The sequence below is a fragment of the Pseudophryne corroboree genome, chromosome 8 (genome assembly GCF_028390025.1).
Source record: "Pseudophryne corroboree isolate aPseCor3 chromosome 8, aPseCor3.hap2, whole genome shotgun sequence".
NCBI classification, from domain to species: domain Eukaryota; kingdom Metazoa; phylum Chordata; class Amphibia; order Anura; family Myobatrachidae; genus Pseudophryne; species Pseudophryne corroboree.
The window spans coordinates 378122848-378133280 of NC_086451.1; positions in this window are offsets into that span (position 1 = coordinate 378122848).

Here is a 10433-nt window from a genome sequence, read left to right on the forward strand (position 1 = left end):
TAGTTTTTATTTTATTTTTATTTTTTTGTACTTAAATTACTGTACTACGTGAGGCAGCTTGGTAATTACCTTTGAACCTTGAACTCTTTTCTACAGAATGCTATTACTGATTGATAATTCTGCACAGTCCACGTTGAACAAAGAAGCCTTAGTAGCTACTCTCTGCTCTGTTTCACTGTGACATCCTCCACCTGCTTCTCCATCTGTGCCTTCACCTGGCCTGCTGACAGTCTGAGAGCCTGTGTCAGTGTAACAATCTGGCAGCTAGATAATGTGTTTTGTGTAGCATGCTGAGAGGTGTTCACCTATAGCAGTCCTATATTTTTGCCCTCCAAAGAGGTATTGAAAAGAAGATAATGATATGTTGGATGATAACTAAGAACAAAGATTTCACCAGGCATGCTTAAAAGGTACTCATCTTGCAATAATGATGTATTACCCAGCCTGAATTGTGGGACACTACATTTTCAATGTGAAGTGTGCGTAGTGGATGATACAATGGCAAGGGAGCACTGTAATGTGGCATAATTTGAATTGGGGGCCAATGTAATGTGTCATAATCTGATCATTGTAATGTGGAGGGCACTATAATGTTACATAATAAGAACTGGGGCACTGTAATGTGGCACAATATGAAATTGAGGCACTGTAGTGTGGCATAATAGGAACTGGGCACTGTAACATGGCATAATTTGAACTGGAGGGCACTCTAATGGGCACAGTATGAATAGTATGTAATGTGGCATAATATGAATTGGGGACATGTTATGTCATAATGTTAATTGGGGATACTGTGTGGCATAATGTGTACTGGCAGCCCTACAATGTGACTTCATGTAAACTATGGAACTACAATGGTTCATAAAATATATGTTATGGTAAGAACTTACCATTGATAACGGTATTTCTCCTAAGTCCACAGGTTCCACAGGATAACAATGGGATATGATGGAGCGTCAGCGAATTGGCACCAAATCGTTCAAAGCTTTCTGGCCTCCCAGGATGCAACGGGCCCGTCCCTATATCCCCGCCCACTGGCTCAGGCAAATCAGTTGTATTCCAAAGCAGAAGGCAGGAGCATCATGTAGAGCCCAAATCAAGCGAGAAGAACACACATGCACACCCTTCTGTACAAGAAGGAAGAGGTTAGTGAGTAAAAGGATCCTCAAATCAGGTGCGGCAGGGTGGGATCCCTGTGGAACCTGTAGACTTAGGAGAAATACCGTTATCAACGGTAAGTTCTTACCATAACGTATATTTCTCCGGCAGGGTCCACAGGATAACAATGGGATTTCCCAAAGCAGTTTAGAGGTGGGGACGCTCCTGATGCACAGGAGAATCCTTCGCCCGAATTCAGCATTGTGAGAGGCAAAGGTATTCAAGGCATAATCTCCTATATATTAGCCCAGATCTGTGACTTTGTGCCTCATTTGCTAACGCTGGGTGGAGTCACATAGCTGGGCGGAGTCAAGCCATAGAGATCTGGGCTAATATATAGGAGATAACCATAGGAGATCTGCCCTAATATATGTGAGCAGGATACATAACTGACCGCGGGTTATATCAGGGTGGCCGTGATTGACAGCAGCACCAGGCCACCAGCTTAAGCCTCCGTCGTAACTCCGTCCCCCCTCCACAGAGACACCAGCACCAGCTTAAGACTCTGTCGCGGCTCCGCCCCTCCTCGCAAACCATTTGTCCCGACTCCGATGAGGCCCCCCCCCTCCGCAAGGAATTGGTTGAGTCTCCCATTAGTTAAGACTCCGATGCGGCCACCCCCCCTCCACCAGCCATTGGTTGAATCTCCGTCGAGCCCGCCCGCCCCCCTGACCGCAGGTTATATAAGCGTGGGCGCGATTGTGCAGAGACAGCAGCACCAGGCCAACAGCTTAAGCCTCCGTCGCGGCTCCACCCCACCTCAGCAGCTCCAGGCCACCAGTTTAAGCCTCCGTCGTGGCTCTGCCCCCCCTCCACAGAGACACCAGCACCAGCTTAAGACTCTGTCGCGGCTCCGCCCCTCCTCGCCAGCCATTGGTCAAGACTCCGATGCGGCCACCCCCCCCCCCCGCAAGGAATTGGTTGAGTCTCTCATTAGTTAAGACTCCGATGTGGCCACCCCCCCCCCTCCGCCAGCCATTGGTTGAATCTCCGTCGAGCCCGCCCCGCCCCCCTGACAGCAGGTTAAATAAGCGTGGCCACGATTGTGCAGAGACAGCAGCACCAGGCCAACAGCTTAAGCCTCCGTCGCGACTCCGCCCCACCTCAGCAGCTCCAGGCCACCAGCTTAAGCCTCCGTCGTGGCTCCGCCCCCCCTCACCAGCCATTGGTCCCGACTCCGATGCAGCCCCCACCCTCCGCAAGCCATTGCTTGAGTCTCCCGTTAGTTAAGACTCCGATGCGGCCACCCGCCCCCCCTCCGCCAGCTATTGGTTGAGTCTCCGTTGAGCCCGCCCCAGCCCCCCGCACACACACACACACACTCCGCCCGCCATTGGCCAGAAGCCGCCAGGACGCGCTGTGATTGGCAGCCCGTGCAGCTGCAACTGGAATGCCTGCCTCCTGCTGGCCCACCACTCACACAGGGAGACGCTGCCGCCAACGGGACAGTGAAAGAACGCGAGTGACAGCCCGTACTCTCTGTCCCCTGCCACTGAGCCACACCAGGTAACCAGCCTCATCACAGCGCGCCCCCTGTACCAGTGACACTTACACATGTAACGCCCCCTGTACCAGTGCCGCTTGCACACGTAATGCCCCCTGTAGCAGTGGCACACACGTAACGCCCCCTGTACCAGTGCCGCTTACACACGTAACGCCCCCTGTACCAGTGCCACTTACACACGTAACGCCCACTGTACCAGTGCCGCTTACACACGTAACGCCCACTGTACCAGTGCCGCTTACACGCATAACACCTCCTGTACCAGTGCCGCTTAGATACGTAATGCCCCCCTGTACCAGTGCCGCTTACACGTAACGCCCCACTGTACCAGTGCCGCTTACACGCGTAACGCCCCCTGTACCAGTGCCGCTTACACATGTAACGCCCCCCCCCTGTAGCAGTGCCGTTTACACGTAACACCTCCCTGTACCAGTGCCGCTTACACGCGTAACGCCCCCTGTACCAGTGCAGCTTACACGTAATGCATCCCTGTACCAGTGCCGCTTACACGCGTAAAGCCCCCTGTACCAGTGCCACACGTAATGCCCCCTGTACCAGTGCCGCTTACACGCGTAACGCCCCCTGTACCAGTGACGCTTACATGCGTAACGCCCCCTGTAGCAGTGAAGCTTACACGCATAACGCCCCCTGTACCAGTACCGCTTACACACGTAACGCCCCCTGTACCAGTGACGCTTACACGCGTAACGCCCCCTGTACCTGTGACGTTTACACGCGTAACGCCCCCTGTACCAGTGCCGCTTACACGCGTAACGCCCCCTGTACCAGTGCCGCTTACACACGTAACGCCCCCTGTACCAGTGCCGCTTACACACGTAATGCCCCCTGTACTAGTGCTGCTTACACACGTAACGCCCCTCTGTACCAGTGCCGCTTACACACGTAACGCCCCCTGTACCAGTGACGCTTACACACATAACTCCCCCCTGTACCAGTGCCGCTTACACACGTAACGTAATAAAAACATTGCACGCCACAAGGGTGTGCAAGGGTTAAGGGGGCGTAGCCCCTTACGACATGTGACGAGCGCCCGTAGGGTGCGATGAATCACCTAGTGTCTAATGAATTTTTAGACGGAAGACCATATGGCTGCCTTACATACCTGTTCTGTTTAAGCACCACATTGTGCTGCCCAAAAGGACCTACCTTACAAGTAGAATGAACATAGACCATTGGCGTGTGCACGGGGGGTGCCTGGTGCGCACAGGCACCCCCTAATGTCCGATCCCCCCCCCACACACACACACACACACACACACACACACACACACACACATGCAGACCATTTTTTTATGGCTTCACCCAGGGCCACAATCACGGAGGACCGTCAGGACTTTGTCCCGGGCCCAGACAAATTGGGGGCCACAGTGGTGCTTACTAGACAGCGGGCAGCCATGTAGACCGTAGAGAGAACAAACACTTCGCTGGCAGCATTTCAAATCTACCACCAGCCAATCAGAGCTCCCCGGGTCCATGATGTCACCACAAGAGCCGTCCTTTCTATGTGAAGGAGCATGGCTGCATGTAGCGGTCATGCCCCCGGTGCGCTGGAGATGCTGTCAGTGGGAGGAGGCGCTACATCCGAGGCTCCGACACCCCCCCCCCCCCCCCCCCCCCCCGCTCCTCCTGGTGCTGCAGGTTCTGTGGGAGGGAAAGATCTAATGCTGGGCACCAAAACAGCGCTGCCCCCTGCAGAACTCCGGGGACTTAAGTGCTGGTGCACTTCAGACCCCATTACTAGTAGTATATTACTATTCTTACTATGATGATGATGATTATTATTATTATTATTATTATTATTATAATTTTTACTATTATCTTTATTATTACAAACTCCCTGTATTGCTTTTATTGCTGTCCTCAGCCACTTAAGTGCAGGAAAAAAATTATTGCACCACAGGGGGGTGCAAACTGAAATGACCTCCTTGGTACAGCGTGACAAAATGCAGAATTGATGAAGTAGGTGGCACTGAGAAGACAGCTTATTTGCAGTAGAAAAGTTATTTATTGTAGCATATAGTCCTATAGGACTACAATAAATAAAATTTCTACTGCAAATGAGCTGTCTTCTCAGTGCCACCTACTTCATCTAATATATATATATACATATACATACATACACTCAGGGTAGGCACACATGCAGCTGTTCATTGGCTAGTGCCGGGAGGCGGACCTGCTCGGCGGGAAGTACAGTATGAGATACGACATCATGATGGGCCGGGACTACAGAGAGTAGCAGCACTGTCATCTGACCTCTACTCTCTGCAGTGATCCAGGAGAGGATGGTGATTTTACCATGAGTACACCCACTGAGGAAGCTGATGAAGGGCTGTGGATATTTAAGAGGTTCTGAGGGCTGAAGAAGGTGCTGAGGATGCCAATGAGCAGCTTATGAAGGTGCTGAAGTGATTTGGCAGGTGATGAGGGCTGAGGAAGGTGGTGAGGGGCTGAGGATGGAACTGAGGGGCTGTGGATGCTTATGAGGGCTGAGGATGGTGCTGAGGAAGGGGATAAGGGCTGAGGATGGTGCTGAGGAAGGGGATGAGGGCTGCGGATGGTGCTGAGGGGCTGAGTAAGGACAGCAGCCACATAAGAAGAGTCCTTCACCTACATCTCTGACATCCGGAGACAACCCGGTCAATAACGTACAATAGCGATAGATACACCAGATAGGCGATACTAGACACACCCAATGGGCAGTGGTAGACACACCCAATGGGCAGTGGTAGACACACCCAATGGGCGGTGCTATACACGCCCCTCAAGCAGTGCACACCCTAATAAAATGTGCTGCACACGCCTATGACAGAGACATTAGCCAGAATAGGGAGATCAGCTTAGAGAATATGCTTCTGAAATCATCATCTGAAGCTATCTTTGCCAGCATCTGTTTACCAGCAGGCCATCCTCTTTCGTGAAATCCATAGAGAATGAAAAGAGAATCTGCTTTTATGATGGCACTGGTACAATCCACGTAGATCCCTAATGCACGGATCACGTCCAGAGATGCATCTCCCTCAGAAGGGTCCAGAACCTGAAAGGCCGGGACAACCCTTTCTTAGTTAAGGTGGAACTTAGTCATCACCTTGGGAAGATACCCAGATCTAGTTCTGAGAACTGGTTTATCTGGATAAAAAACCTCAGAAATGGGGAACAATATGACAATAGCCCTCATTCCGAGTTGTTTGCTTGCTAGCCGCTTATAGCAGCATTGCACACGCTAGGCTGCCGCCCTCTGGGAGTGTATCTTAGCTTAGCAGAACAGCGAACGAAAGATTAGCAAATCTGCTACTAAATAATTATTTGCCGTTTCTGAGTAGCTCCAGACCTACTCCTAGATTGCGATCACCTCAGTCCGTTTAGTTCCTGCTTTGACGTCACAAACACGCCCTGCGTTCGTCCAGCCACTCTCCCGTTACTCCAGCCACTCCTGCGTTTTTACCTGGAACGCCTGCGTTTTTCAGCACACTCCCTGAAAACGGGCAGTTTCCGGCCAGAAAAACCCACTTCCTGTCAATCACACTACGTTCACTCGAGCGATGGAAAAACGTCGCTTGAGCTTGTGTAAATCTACTAAGTTTTGTGTTAAATAACTAAGCACATGCGCGCTGCGTACCATGCACATGCGCATTTAGCAACAAATCGCAGTATAGAGAAAATCGGCAACGAGCGAACAACTCAGAATGACCACCAATGCCGCCAAGTCTGATAGTCCTCTAGCTGACACCATAGTCAGTAGAAAAATCATTTATGATCCATTTTAATAAGTGGTTCAAATGGGCAACCTGAAGGGCTTTGAGAACTAACACAAGTCCCACAGCACTTTAGGAGGAACAACCAGAAGTTGAATGTGCAGCATACCCTGGAAAAAAATATGCACATCCTGTAAGTTGGTCATTTACTTTTGGAACCCTACAGTCAATGCCGACCTTTGCTCTTTCAAGGAAGCCACCTTCAAACCCTTATCCATTTGTACCCGAAAGAATTCTAAGACCCCGGAACTCTGAAATATTTAGGGTCCAACCTTCTTTCACTGCACCCATGAACATAGGCTTGCCATATTTGGTGATAAAGGTGAGCTAAGGAAGGTTTCCTTGCTCTGAACACTTGAGTCACCTGTTGAAAATATCCTCTTGACTTCAGGATAGAGGTTTCAAAGGCCACGCTGTCAAAGACAGTCGATCCAGATGTCTGTGATAACCAGGACCCTACCGTTAGTAAGTCTGGACGTTGAGGGTGCAGAAGTAGAGCATCCATTGTCATTCTCTGCTGGTCTTCCTGTTTTAACTTTCTCACCACCCTGGGTAATAGGGTAATTAGAGGAAAACCCATCCGCCAGATGAAGGTCCCATCTCACCGATAAGGCATCCACAAAGATCGCCCTGGGATCCTTTGTTCTTGACCCGTATGTGAGCACTTTGTTGTTCAACCAAGACGCTATGAGATATATCTCTGGCAAGCACCTCTTGTTTACTAGAGTCCGGAAGATCTCTAGGTGTAGAGCCAATTCACTTCCCTGAATGGTGTGTCGACTTGAGAAAGTCCGCTTCCCCGTTTATTATTCCCGGACTGAGAACGACACACACGGTTGGATGATGAAGTTCTGCCCACTTAGGTATGTGACTTACCTTCTTCATCACTTTTCATCTGAGAGTTCCTCCCTGACGTTGAGGTACACTACTACCGTCGCATTGTCTGAGCGGAACTGGACTGGTTTTCCCTGAAGACTGTCCCGTGCCTACACCGGTGCCCTGTATATGGCCCGAGGTTCCAACCTTCATTGGTAGACAACTTTCCCCAGTGTCACAATCTTCCCAATCTGATATCAAAAGGGTTTCCCTTTCTCCAGCTGGGATGTCTGTAGCCACCAGGCTAATGAACTTCTTACTTTTATTGTAAGTACCATAGTCCGTCTTTATTATCTGATGCAATCCATTAATATCTACAACACCTTGTATTCCCAGCTGGTCCCTCCAGGTACCAACCAGGCCAACACCGCTGATCTTCCACGATCCGATGAGATCCAGGCATATCCAGTGTGGTGTGACTGTAGATTCTATTTGGTAAGAATCAGACGCTGCAGAGACCTAGAGTGGAATTGTGCATACTCCCTCCTGTCGATGCAGATACCATCAAACCCATCACCAGCATTGCTGCATGAATGGATACCGTTTGACTGTGTGGAAAGTCCTAAATCCTATACTGAACCCTGGATATCTTGTTACGAGGTAAAAATTACTCTCTGCAGACCTGATCCCGTACAGCCCCCAAGTAAGTCATCCAGTGTGACGAAACTGGAGACGATTTTTCCCAAGTTACGAGTCACTTGCCTCTGCAAACACGTTATTGTCTGTTGCAGATGACAAAAGAGCAATCTCTGTGACTATGCCAGGATTAAAAGATCATCTAGGTATGGGAAAATCCTTAACCTCTGCTGGCGGAGATAAGGTGTTATTACCACCATATTCTTGGTAAATACTCTGGGGATTGTGGCTAACCCAAAGGGTAAGGCCTAGAACTGAAAATGCTGTTTGGAGGATAGCAAACCTTGGATAACACTGATGGACAGTGGTATAGAACATGTCGGTAAACATGCTGCATATCCAGGGATACCATAAAACCCCTGGCTCCATGCCACACATAAGGAACGTAATGATTCCACCTGCAACCGAGGTTCCAAATGTATTTTGTCAGTATTGTAGGATTGAGCATGGGCCGAAATGGCCAATTCGGCTTCCGACTAAAACCAGGTTAGAGTAAAACCTTGTCCTCGTTTGCCAGAGCAACTGGAATGACTATTCCTGACTGAAGCAATTTCTGACCTGCTTCTTGCAAAGCCATGGCCTCCATCTCTACCCGGGACAGTCTGTCTTGAAGGCAAAAGCATAAACTAGAGATACCATGCCAGATCTGTGTGACCTGAAGAAGTCGGCCCCCCAGCCAGGGGTCTCCCAGGGGGAGGCCCACATCATCAGACTGATGGGGTTTTTCTCTACAGCACCTGGTATTCCCAGATGGTCTCCCATCCGAGTACTAACCAGGCCCAACACTGCTTAGTTTCAAAATTCAGTATCCAGTGTGGTGTAGCTGTAGATCTTCTGGTAGCCCAATGCTTTCCTAGTCTTTCCTGACTTGTTAGATACCAAAAAAGGTCGAAATGCGGAACCTTTAGGTTTGAAACTGTATGTGGAAGGAACCTGACCTTCTTGGAGTCTGCTTCTGACTCCAGAATATCTGTCACTTCTTACCAAAAATAATATTTTCAGAAAAAGACAATGATTCCAAAACCTTCCTAGATTCTCAATCAGTTTCCACGTACCCAGCTAAACTGCTCTACGTATAGTTGTGGCTGATGCCCTGGAGTAAATATTTTGCACATATCCAATGCGTCCAGGAACATTGCAGTTTTTTTCACATGAGCTATATGAGATCTTTGCTCTATTGAAAAATCTGCTTACAATGCATCAGCCCAGGCAACCACTGCCTTTGCCATTCAAGCCGAAACCAAGGCTTGGCCTTATGACTGCCCTAGACAGGAAAAAAAAAAAATTTTTGAAACCCATCCACTCTCCTACCCATGATGTTGAAAGCAAAGATAATGTAGATTATTTTGCATCTACTTTAGGAGCCACCTCTCCTTTTTTTTAAACGATCCCGAGCTAGAAGAGGATAATTGGAATTTCATTTCTTAGGAATTCTAAACTTCTTATCGGGCGAAGCCCAAGCCTCTTCCATGATTTCCAGCAGCTAATCCGACCCTGGTTTTGGAATGTTTAAACACAGGTGCCTTGGTTTTTAACACAGGCTCTGCTGTATCCTCTAAGGATAGAATGGCTACATTGCTTTCATTACCTCAGCTAAATTCCAGAGATGAGACCTACCTTTTCATATGATGAAGTAGAATAAATTGGGCTTTCATCTGATGACTCTGAACAATGGGGGTAATTCCCAGTTGATCTCAGCAGGAAATTTTTAGCAGTTGGGCAAAACCATGTGCACTGCAGGGGGGGCAGATATAACACTTGCAGAGTGAGTTAGATTTGGGTGGGTTATTTTGTTTCTGTGCAGGGTAAATACTGGCTGCTTTATTTTTACACTGCAATTTAGATTGCAGATTGAACACACCACACCCAAATCTAACTCTCTCTGCACATGTTATATCTGCCTCCCCTGCAGTGCACATGGTTTTGCCCAACTGCTAACAAAGTTCCTGTTGCGATCAACTCAGAATTACCCCCAATGTGTAGCCTGTGAGGGTGAAGATTTACTTACAACCGGTTCTGAGAAGCTGCTGCTAGGAGTGATACACAAAAGATGGATCTGCATGTAAGGGCTTATAGTGTAACCCTATCCCTGGTACATAATTTTGGGGGAATTATCCATTCAACTTATTGGATAAAGTCTGTGCAAATAGTCCAAGGTGGATACACTTGTACCCGTATCCGCCTTGTATCTTTGCTGAGCTAAAACATTAGGCACACAAGCCATCCTGAACCAGATCATGAGAGGATAATACAGCTTTGCAAAACAAACATGGTATGAGTGTCCTCACCATTGCCGCTCTTATACATGATAAATAATCAGCACTTCCAGTTACTACACAATTTTGTGACTGTAATCACTTTAACCTTTTTTCTTTAAATGATATCCATCAGACCCTACGCATGCACCAGCATTGAGGATCTGCAAAACAAACTGACAGACATATAGTAAAGTCAGCATCATACTACCAGTCGATCACATGTTATAC